General features: G+C 35.2%; 1 protein-coding gene across 1 annotated transcript in view; it reads right to left on the bottom strand.

The window, feature by feature from the left end:
• Positions 1-12,571, bottom strand: part of LOC150085552 (homeobox-containing protein 1-like) — a 425,950-nt gene that overhangs the window by 289,864 nt on the left and 123,515 nt on the right. The gene's annotated exons all lie outside the window — the stretch shown is intronic.

The following is a 12,571-nucleotide window of genomic DNA, read 5'->3' as shown; positions in this document are numbered from 1 at the left end:
ATGTGATCAAGTTCACATCAGCACTTTCTATGAGCACGAAAATAATTTCTTCAGTACTCCTTTTGTTACTTGGCTTTGTGACCCCCCCCACCACCACCACCACCACAACTGTTGTCAAATTTTACAGGTTAATGATATTAAACTTACATGAAAATATTAATAAATAATTTTATATCATGGAGGTGGGAATCTCTGCTGCTAATGAGAAGGCGCATCCATCACAGTACTATTAGCACAATGGAAATGGATTGTAGAACTACATATATTTTGCAACTAAAATAATTGCCATTTGGATATATATGACTTACCTCAAGGTAGTTATGAATATTATTCCAGAGATAATGACTAGGGAGGCTTGCAAATATCAAAAATTCCAACACAAGCACTGTGAAATGGAAGTAAAATTACACTGACAAAGATGATCTCTTCACCTGCCATTGTGAGTGTAACAGTTTAGCAAAAGTATGGATGATCTGAGACAACTAAATATTCCATTACACCATCATATGATGGACCTATTAGTCACCAAAGTATACAGGATGTACCATAAGTACACTTAAGTTTTCAGAAAAAGTATAAAAACATTTGAATAGAATTAAATTTTCATTATTTCACAAACCCAAAATGTTTTATGACTTTGAGAGAAGGGAATATTAAATTTTAAAAGTGTCCTTTAGCCACCATTGTTATGGTGTCATGTTTCTAGCACATTTTTGCTAACTTCTGAATGTAATCAACTTTGAAAAATTCTTCAGTCATTACTATATGATTCTTAGAATAGACAGCTTCTTTTAAACAGCTTCAAAGGGAAAAAAATCTCCAGGAATTAAATGTGATGACATGGGCAGCCATCAAATAGGGGTTTGACACACAATCCATATGTTTGTCAGTTCTTCATTTAGGAAAATCCTAACTTTGAGAAAATAATATACAGGAATAGTATGAATAATATGCATAAAAATAGCAGAAATAATATGCATAAAAAAAAAAAAAAAAAAAAGTTCCTTCCATTTAATTTTAGGATGAGCAATGAGCAAAGTCTTGCAATACTGACAAACTACTGTTTGAAATTTACATGGGTGGAGCAAAAAAATTCTGGGCCAAACAAAAACAGAGGAGAGGGGTTGTTTTTATTTCATTTGGTTATTTGGATTCTCAATGGTCCCATAAACACAACTGCATTGGTTAAATCTAGTGATTACGCCCATTCTTTTAAAATCGCCTCAACTACCTGATCTGAAACATCTCCATTAGCCCTTTCACAAGTAAAAGGGTTAATGAGGATGTTTTAGATGAATGAGGATGTTCACAAACGAGTGAATATCCTCATTCATCATATTAGAACTTACAGTACTGGGTTTTGTACTACAGACCAACTCGGTTGGAGTTAAATTTTTGTGGAATTTTGAAAAATTGTAAGAATGAAAACTGAAATGAAAAGACCTGTTCTTGTAATGATTTAATTGCCCAACACTGGAATGAAATAATGGGCAAAAATCAAATTAGAATAAAAAAACTAAATAAAAGGAAATTTTTTAAAAAACCTGATACATATATATTTTATGCAATAGTATCCTCTGCATCTTTTTTGAATTACTTGAAACTTCTGAATTTCACTAATTGATCTAAACACCCTAGAATCTCAGTATTTTTTAGGCCAAAATTAGTCAAATGGGCTTAACAGAGTGAGAAGCAGAAGGGCATCACCATATCTTATTAAGTGCAATTTCCTTTGATTTTCAAATCAATTTTTGTTCTGCCTATTACAAACTGTCTACTATTACTTGTAAAAGCAAATAGATGGCAGCACTTACTGGAAGATTTCAAGGGAATTCATACATATAAATACATTGTGTAGTAGAGTTGAAAAGACTTTTAATTAAAATATAAATACCTGTGAGTATTTATATTCCTAACTAAATTGGTTAAGTGTGTAATGCTATTTTGGAATGAAAGTCTTGTTTCCTAAATCTTTAAAATTCTCCTTGCAAGAGATTAAGACAGAAAATTTTATGAAAATGAAATATTTGTTAATAAATATCTTATTAACTGGAAATTATTATTATTAGACAAATGGTGCAAGGAAGCCTGAGGCTTTTTGCACCAGCCAAAAAAAATTTCTGAGTTACCCTGAGAGAGAGAGAGAGAGAGAGAGAGAGAGAGAGAGAGAGAGAGAGAAAAACAAGAGTGAGAAGCAGAAGGGCATCATCAAGAAAGAGAAGAATCATTATATCCAGCCCTGGGAATGAGACAGAAAATTTTATGAAAATGAAATATTTGTTAATAAAGATCTTATTAACTGGAAATTATTATTATTATTAGACATATGGTGCAAGGAAGCCTGAGGCTCTTTGCACCAGCCAAAAAAAAAAAAAAAAAAAAATTTCTGAGAGAGAGAGAGAGAGAGAAAAAAAGAGTGAGAAGCAGAAGGGCATCACCAAGAAAGAGAAGAATCATTATATCCAGCCCTGGGTATGCCTCGTTCTAGTATAATCCAATTTATTCTGTGCCCTGCTTTTTACTGGACAGAATTTATATACGTTATGTTTTTTTTTTTTTTGTTTTTTTTTATGAAAACCCCAAACACGAAAGGTATCAAAACCTATAGTACTTAGTACCGTGCATGGGTTGAAGGAGAAGTATGGGGGGAGGGGGAGGGGGGTGCTGGAAACTTTGCTCTAGAGACTAAACATGGGTTTCACCACTTCAAGCCTCCAATAAGCAAAGTGGTGGTATTTCACCAGTTGATGAAAGTCATCTACCACCTGTATTTTGATATTTTAGCTAATTAGAAAGCTTTTGGGGGTTGGGGAATTTGATGCAGAACTTGCTTAAATTTCTATTCCACTGAACGTGGTCTATCACTTCTAGAAAGATTAACAAAGCTATCTGTCTCCTCAAAATGCTGGAAAGTCAGAACGTTTAAAGCGATCGTCACACTTCAATGTTTGCAATAAAGTTTTACTACAAGGGTAGTTTCTTTCCACCAAGATAAACAGAAAACATATCTTCTTGCAACAAACAAACAAAAACAGAATTAACATTCTAAATATACAGGAACTCCCCGAGTTACGTAATACTCGACTTACAGAAATTCGTGTTTAATTGTTTTTGCCTGCCGGTGAAAACTTAAAAAATTCGTGGAAACGTATTTTTCATCTCATAGGAATAAATGGAGGTATCGTGAAAAATATCATAATGTGAACCCTTTTTTTTTTTTTTTTTGAATTACAAAAAAAAAAAAAAAAAAAAAAAAAAAACATTTTTTTTTTTTGTAATTCATTCCAAGTCCTGGCCTTGGAAGTTGAAAATTTTGCCATATAAATAAGCTATTTATCTCACTAAAAGTTCATATTTATAATGGAAATTGCACTAAACTTTCATTGTTATGATATGTTCCCATTATAAGAATCAATTTTGAATGCAAAATTCTAAAGCACGTTTCTGGAGGTCACAACCAAAAAACAATAAAAACAATGTGCACTTTCTGGTTTATTGGGCTTTTCTGTTAGTGCATCTAATTATAAACAGGTAGTAAACTCGATCTTATTGCATTTGCGATAATACCGATAACTGAAATTGTATGGGTTTTTATGCTATTATGGTGAAATGTGTTCCCTTCACTAAAATCTTCAATCATATAAAAAACAAATTTTATATGCACAAAAAAGCAACAAGTATTACAATGATGAAGGGAAAGTGACCAACAGAAAGTGCAAGTGTGGTGGTGCTAGGAAACGAAACAAATTTGATTTAGAAATGAAGTTGAAAATGATTAAGAAGTACGAAGCAGGAAAAAGTTTGTCATCTATTGCAAGGGTCTCGCAGCTTCAACAGTGAATACTATTTTAAGGAACAGTGCACGTATAAATGAGCATGTCAAAGGATCAACGCACTTAAGATCAACAGTGAGCATAAAACAGCGCTCAGGTACTACATCGAAGATGGAACAGCTGTTAATAATATGGAAGGAAAATCAGATTCAGAAGCGAGTGCCCCCGAGTCTAATGACCATTCAAGCAAAAGCAACAAGTATTTATAAAGATATTAAGGATAAGTACAGCAAACTCCAACCCAAGTTTGTGGCAAGCAACAGGTGGTTTAATAGGTTCAAGCATCGCGCTGGTTTCCACAATGTCAAAGTATGCAGTGAAGTAGCCAGTGCCGATTCTGCAACTGCAGAAAAATTTTGTGATGTGTTGGAAAAAATTATTGATGAAGGCAGCTTCAATGCAGCAAATTTTTAACGTTCCAGACTGCTCTGTATTGGGAAAAAATGCCGGATCAAACATACATTGCCAAAGAGGAAACCTCGCATTTCGGCATTCAAAATGCCAGGTTTCAAGACGTCAAAAGATAGGGCCACACTCTTGCTTGGGCTAATGCAGCGGGACATTACAGATTAAAAACACTGCTTGTGTACCATTCTGGAAATCCTTGTGCATTTAAGAGCATCAATAAAGCCACCCTACCCGTGCATTTCGATCGAAACAGAGAGCATGGATAATAACATATCTCTGTGAGGATTGGTTTAAATGCTGCTTCATTCCAGAGGTTGAAAAATATTGTAAAGACAACGACGTTCCTTTCAGGATTTTGCTTCTATTAGATAATGCTCCTGGACATCCTGCACATCTAGATGATTTCAAATCGAACGTGAGAGTCATATTTCTACCGCCAAACACGACTTCACTCATCCAACCTATGGATCAGGGTGTTATTTCGAATTTAAAAGCATGCTATTTACGCACAACATTTGCTCAGGCATTGTCTGCAGTAGACGATGAGAAAAATTTTACATTGGGGCTTTTGGAAATCTTACAATATTTACCACGCCATCAAAAGTTGTTTAAATGGAGCATGGAAGAAAATATGCCCACGGCATATAAAAGACTTCAAAGGATTTAAAGAAGACAAATCATATGAAGAGGGTTACAGATAAGATAGTAAAGGTTGCAGAGCTACTTCAGTTGGAGGATGATACCAAAGATCTCCAGGAGTTAATAGAGGAAGAAGAGAAGGAATTATCTAACAAAGAACTTATTGCTTTGCAGGCAGCGATAGTGAAAGAAGAAAATGCTGACAAAACTCAAGATGAACCAAATGAGGAGCTGAGACGCTTCATCACCAGAGATGGCAATGGCATTTCATGAATTGCATCAGCAATGGTGTGGTTTGAGAAGATGGATCCTGACAGCGAACGATTCTTAAAAGTTAACAGAGGGGTGAATGATATGTTTGTTTGCTACAAAGAAATCTACGATGAAAAGAAAAAAGCCACCGTCCAGTCACCCATTAATATGTTCCTTCGTAAAGTTGAGCGGCCGACCTCTTCTAAACCTCCACAGCCCTCAACCTCCGCAGCGGCGTACTTATTAGCAGAAGACGTCGATTCTGGCAACAATGCTCAAGAGGTTACACATACTGACGTTATGCCTAAATACTCTTTTTTTGTAATTTTATAAATTTGAAAAATTTTTAAATTGCACGTTTTGTCATTTTTCCTGCGCATGACATAAAAAATCAAATAAATACAATAAATAATTCTATTTATATGTTCGTCGAACATTTCTTTTTTGATTCAGTCAATTCAGCGAGCACAGTTGCAAGTGATGCACAAGCATGGGAGAAATTCCGACTTACATAGCATTCCACGGAACACGACCCTTACATACGTCGCGGAGTTCTTGTATATATATTTTTTATGTGTGCCCTTAATTTTGCCCTACTCTGTATCCCCCAGACAAAGGCAATAACCTGCTCTTATTAGGAAGTCATTTTGAATTTCGATGTCATTCAGGATTAACTCAACACTTTCCAAGCTAATTTTGCGTGAATAAGTCTATGCTGGGGGTACCCTATGGCACTCAGGTTGTCACAAAAAGTGAAAGCACTGTTATATCTCCGAAACTAATAGTATCAACAATTTATACTTATTTTGTTGGGTATATAATTTCATCGACAAATATGCAAGAAAAAATTAGAACTTTTGATATTTAATATAATTTTTTCCGAAAAAACTAAAAAGTTCAACATTTTTGTCATTTCCGTTGGCACCTTGGTTACTTTCACTCTCAATAACATCTAAACTATGACAGACAGACACAAACAGTAAGTGACAAAATTGTTCAGTAGGAAACGCAGTTTTTATATCTATAAATAATTTTGATGTAGCTGTTATGGTTCCCGAGTAATAGTGATGCAAAGTTGAGAGAGTTGAAAATATCGAGTATTTTGAAGTTTGTTTTTGCAATATATTGAAAACTATAAATGTTAGACAAAAACAGTAAGCAACAGAATTGTGGCCCTTTCAGAGCTGTACAAGGATATATAACTAAATTTCAAATCAGGTTTTTAGTTTTTGAGAGTTGAACAACTCGTTAAAGTAACTACTTTGTTCAGTTACTTTGCATTTGTCAAGGAGCAATGCAGTTGTTTCATTTAGTTAAGTTGTGATGATGCTGAAAGTTACATCAACTAAACATGTTCAAAGATTTCGAAAAATCACAAATCTAATGTTGAAAAGCAAGCAACAAAGTCGGTGGCGGAATGTGAGAGAGAGAGAGAAAGTCGTAAGCTTAAACGCGAGCAAGATCAATTAGAGGCAGATGTCCGGCCATCAACATCGAAAAGAACAGTGCAAACATGCAACAATAAAGGTTACCACAAACCTTTATTGTTGATTGTAAATGAAAATACCGAATAAAATAAAACTGATTTTATTAAGCTTAAAATTGTATTTTTTCATTTCACATGACGTTATTCACAGATACACCTTCAACTCCATGGAGTCAACGTCGATTTTTTTCCAGTTTCCCTATTAAAAATTCAAGAAAGATCAACAAGTTCATTATGACCCTCAAGGGTACAAGCATGCATATGAATTTGTGCATCTTTAATTAGGTTAAAGATATTGTAAATTGCTAAAACATTAGAAAAATCGTTGTGTGAAACCGAATATACACAACAGGCAAGAGATGGAACTGAAAGAAGGAAAAGCAGGTCCCTGTAGTATTAGGTGATTAAGTGGACACAAAATATCACCTGGTAGGACTACTAAATTCTTACTGAAGACCCGAAGTAACCAAAATATTTCAACTTCAGCACAAAGTCTGTATTTAACTAATTTCTCTCACCATCCCTTCTAACACACAGTAAAGATTATGAATTTTGATGGAAATGACATGGCCCAATGTCCCTTATAGTTAGAGGATACAGTTTTTTCCCTGCAGTCTCATAGTAATGCTAGCATGAGAAACTCATTGCTGCAGACTCCACAAAGCGTAAAAAAATTCTGTTTGTTTCTAGTTCAAATTATTCATAAAAATCTCACATGAGCTAACAATAATTATTAACAGTGTCTAATAGTTGTAAATCACATCTCTTTGAAATATTCATTTAAAATATTTGTTATTATTTTTCAATAATAAACATGGAAAGGAATAATCACTTGAAACAGAGATTAGCAAAATATATGCAGTATTCAAATTTCATGCACTTCATGGCATGACATATTTAAAATGAATTTTGAAAAAACTTGTAAACGAAGTGAATAATGGCATCTAATATGTATATCTTTGAAATTTTTAAAACTATTTATATGGATCTATGTGGAATGGGATATGATACAGCCAAGGAGGATGTCTGTGTGTGTTAGATGTAAAGAGTATAAGGGCATTAGGTGTCAACTTAGCATTCTTATGGGTATTTATAAGAGCTTGAAGGGTGGGTGGGTGGCCTCGAAGGAATTAAGCTGGGGGCCCATCAAGCTCTGAACTGCCCACGTCAATGCCAGAACTTGCACTTGTGTATCAGGCAACACAATGGCAACCCCCAAGGCAGAATGAGATAGTCCCAGAGGAGGTAGCTATTGTCAGTGACTGTATTGTCACAGAAATACAAAACACATTTTGCAAAATGCATAGGTGGAATAGGACCAGGGTATGTCTGCAGGGGACAAAAGCTGATAGTTTCATTAAGAGTATTTATCTAGATCGTATGTATAGCTTAGCTTAAGCAAAGCTAATTAAGAAAATTAAGCTAAGCTATACATATGATCTAGTTATTACATTACAGCACATAAGGACTCCTTAAAAAATTAAGAGTATTTATTTAACAAATAACGGGCAATGTTGGGAAAAAGCCACGAGTTATGATTACATTTGAAAGTGCACAATTCTGCTCAGACATGACAGGTGGAAGTACACAACAAGAGCTTTATCAATTTTAGGTGTGCCATAAAACTGTTATCCTGGGGGGGGGGGGGTCACAGACTAATAGATTAACGACTGTACACAGAAGTGAAATGGATTCTTGCACTACTTCTATTTCAAAGTCTCTGGGGTCTGTCTGCTGTAACAGAGCCCATGTATTTGCATGAAACAAGCAAATACATGGGCTCTGTTACAGCAGCAAACAAGGGTAACAACAGGTGCATATACTTGTTTGTACATAAAGCTAGCAGCATAGTAAATAAATTGAATGAATTTGTAGTACTGGTCAACTTGAATCAGTTTGGTGACATGAGCACTGGGAAACAAAAATGAGAAGAGTATGTTATATACCAAATAAGTGTGATGAGCACAATTAACAACTGTACAGAGAAACAGAATGGGCCAGAAAATCAGAATGTGTTATAATGGGAAATTTTAACTTTCCAGATGATATCACTCATCAACTAGAAAGACTTTTGTGGATTGAATGGATTACAGTTTTGTTCTCTACAGCAGCATGTTAGAGGGGCAACAAAAGAGAGAGTAATACTCTTGATCTGATTATATCAGCAGTAATTCTTCATGCATTAAAACTGTAAATAAAAGAACCACCCCAGGTAACAGTAATCACAGTGTACCGATGTGGTATTCACGTAAAGATGTAACTATTATTAGAGGCAAAGGGAAGAATTTTTGCTTTTGTAAAGAAGACTACAGTGGTAGAAGACAATTATTAAATTCTAGATAGTGGGATCAACTAATAATGTTATTAACAACAAATTCTGAATGGGAAGCATTTGTGGAAATAACCATAGAAGCTACTTTTCATACCAACTAATAAATGGATGACAGAAGAACTATTATGACAATCAGCAGAGAAGAAAAATACATGGGATGTATATAAATTATCAGGTAGACATAAACTAGTCTGTAATCAAGTGACAAAAGAAGTTAGGCAAGCCAGTACAAGAAGTCTCTGGCAAACAATGACATGAAAATCAGAAAATACTTCTTTACTTATATTAATAGAACGAAGGGTTGAATCACACTGGTCTACTTAATGTCACTGGTTTGACTGTTGATGATGCTGCTCAGGTTACTGACTGGCTGAATAAGTATTTTATATCTGCATTCATGGGAGGAGGGGGTGCCAGAAGTTTATCAAACTCTAACGGGGAGCTGAATGATTTTGTGATTACTGAGAGAAAAGTGGAAGAGGAATTGAAACTAGATGCAAAAAAAGGCACCTGGGGTGGATTGGATCTATTCAATTATATCCAAGGAGGTAATAAAACTCTAAGGCATAATTATGAGAGCATCTCTGGATTCAGGAGAGGTCCCAATGGACCGGAGATGTTCAAAAGTATCCCCAATTTACAAAGGGGGAATCAAAGAGTGACATGAGTAATTACAGACCTGTTAGCTTAACTTTACTGCAGGGAAAATAATGGAATCACTGGTAAAAGAGCTAATGCAGGACCATCTCAAGAGAAGTACAGTTATCAACAGCACATGTGCTGTTGATAACTGCACAACTGTATCAACAGCTTTCCTGACATAATATATTTGGATTTCAGGAAAGCTGTTGATCCTGTTGCACATAAAAGACTACTGTACAAATTGGAGCAGAGCAGTGTGGCACTAAGGGCAAGTTACTGCTATGGATAAAGGGATGTGTGAGTTACTTCATGGTTAAATGTTATTCATGTAGTCCCATAGTGTTCATTGCTGGTCTCATTGTTGTTTTCTTTCTTTATTAATGTTATTGATAAGGGTATATCAGGCTTAATGTCTAAGTTTGTAGATGAAACAAAGGTCGGCACAGTAGTTAATGATAGTAATGAAGGAATGCTGCTTCAACGTGATCTGGAAAATTAGGGAGATGGGTTAAGAAATGGCAATTGTACTTTAATATTGACAAATGCAAGGTATGGCACTAAGGGCAAGTTACTGCTATGGATAAAGGGATGTGTGAGTAGGAGAAGATAGAGTAGTTACAAATGGACACTATACGTCGTGATCAAATGTTATTCATGTAGTCCCATAGTGTTCGTTGATGGTCTCATCGTTGTTTTCTTTCTTTATTAATGTTATTGATAAGGGTATATCAGGCTTAATGTCTAAGTATGTAGATGAAACAAAGGTTGGCAGAGTAGTTAATGATAGTAACGAAGGAATGCTGCTTCAACATGATCTGAAAAATTATGGAGATGGGTTAAGAGATGGCAATTGTACTTTAATATTGACAAATGCAAGGTACTGCGCACATGGGTAGCAGTAATCTTACACCAACTTATCAACTGTGTGGCACTAAATTCAGAGTAGCAGAGAATGAAAAAGACCTGAGGGTAATTGTACAGTCAGAAATTAAATTCTCTGAGCAGTGCAGACATGCTGCTGGGACAGCTCATGGGGTTTTGTCAATGATAAACAGAAACGGCTAAGCAAGGATAAGGAGGTAATTATCCTTTTGTATAAGGCCATGGCCAGATCACATCATAAGTACTGCATACAGGTGCAGAGAAGGGCAATCAGATTGGTGAAGAGAACAAACGGGTGCTCTCACCTAGAAAGGCTTCAGTTCTGAAAATTGCAGCATCGGGAAACTAGACATCTGCATGGTGACCTGATTGAGGTGTTTAAGGCTTTGTATGGCTTAAGCAAATCAATGCTGATGGGATTCTTCTTGTTGTGACTGTTCACAACATTCAACAAGCCATTCTTCCTCAAATTGAGGATTTGAGGAAGAATGGCTACAGAACAGATGTGAAGAAGTTTGCCTTCAGTCAATGGATGGTTGATTGCTGGAACAAGCTAGCATCCATCGTTGTGGAACGAAGTGGTTAGTTTGAATAAATTCAAGGAAGAACATGAACTATCGGAGGGGACGGATAAATGTTTTTTTTTTTTTTTTTTTTTTGTCTGATGATATAAGTTTGCTTTCATCATTTTCCACTATTAATACTAACACATATATCAAGTGCATTTTTAAGTTTTTCAACTAGAAAATGGAAGAGGCTAAAACCAGCATCTTTATATTTTATACCTATAACAGATTGTTTAAATTTTCAACATATTTTTTTTTCCAAAATGAAGTGTAAGAAAATATTTTTTAACTACTTTTTTCTTTAGTTAAGAACTAAAAAAAAAAAAATAAATAAATAAAATAAAAATAAAAAAATGCATATAGCAAGTGCTGCAATCCATTAAGAGGAAATACAGGCAGAATTTAAAACCCAGACTTCTTTTTTTCCATAAATTAAAAGTTTCCTCTTGTCAGGAGTGGTGCTACCATGTTTGCCCAGATCAAGCCATACTGTAAAAGATTTTAGGTTCAGCTAATGAACAACCTCACTGCACTTATTTTCGGTGAATTCAACCAATGTTTAGGTGCCACTACCCTACACAATACACATGTGTGAAAATCCTAGAGACTTCAAGCTCTGGTACAGAACGGCAGTATTATTATTTTTATCAGTACAGATAAATGATGCAAGGAAGCAAGCTTACAGCATAATTAAAAAAAAAAAAAAAAACCTTCCAAAATAACCTTTTGTCACCTCTAATAATTTCTACTTCTTCCTTAAATTTTATTTAAACTACCACTTCTGAAACAACACATGGCTCCAACAATCAACTATCCTCTGGCTGAAAGCATATTTACATATGCATGCATGCAAGTGGGCACACGAACGCATCCTTCCTCAATTTAAATCTATGCCCCTTTATGTAAGTTATCCGAGCTAGAGTAGAAATCAATATTTAGAGCCCTAAACACCTCAATCAGATCTTGCAGGTACCTATTTTCCAGATGTAGAAGTGAAGAATTTGCAGAAATTGTTTTTCTTGTTAAGGGAATCTTTTTGTTCCGTTCATTAATCTTGCTGCTCTTCTTTCCACCTGCTGCAGCAGATCCACTTCCTTTCTAAAATGAAGCTTCTAGACATGTATGCAGCACTCAAGATGTGGCCTAACCATTGCGTTATACAATATTTTGATACTCCTTATCTCTGTTAGCAAAGTTCCTGCATACCACTGACAATACCCTATGAGCTGTAGCAGCAGCCCAACTGCACTGCTCAGAAAACTTTGACTTAATAATTATACCCAGGCCTTTTTTTTTATTCTAAACTGCCTTGAGTGTGGTACTAAACAAGTTATCATGGTATTACTGCTACCCAAATGAAGTACCTTGCATTTTCCACTAATATCAGCCCATCAATTTAATTTTTTGTGTTAAAGTACCATACCCTAATTACTGTCATTAACCACCCTGCCAACCTTCACATCAAACTTAGACATTAAGCCTGATCTGCCTTTATCAATATCATTTCTAAATACTGAAAATAACAATGAGC

Source organism: Mastigoproctus giganteus, chromosome 5, assembly GCF_048544385.1.
Source record: "Mastigoproctus giganteus isolate SK-2022 chromosome 5, ASM4854438v1, whole genome shotgun sequence".
NCBI lineage: Eukaryota > Metazoa > Arthropoda > Arachnida > Uropygi > Thelyphonidae > Mastigoproctus > Mastigoproctus giganteus.
This window is presented reverse-complemented; position numbering and strand designations above follow the sequence as displayed.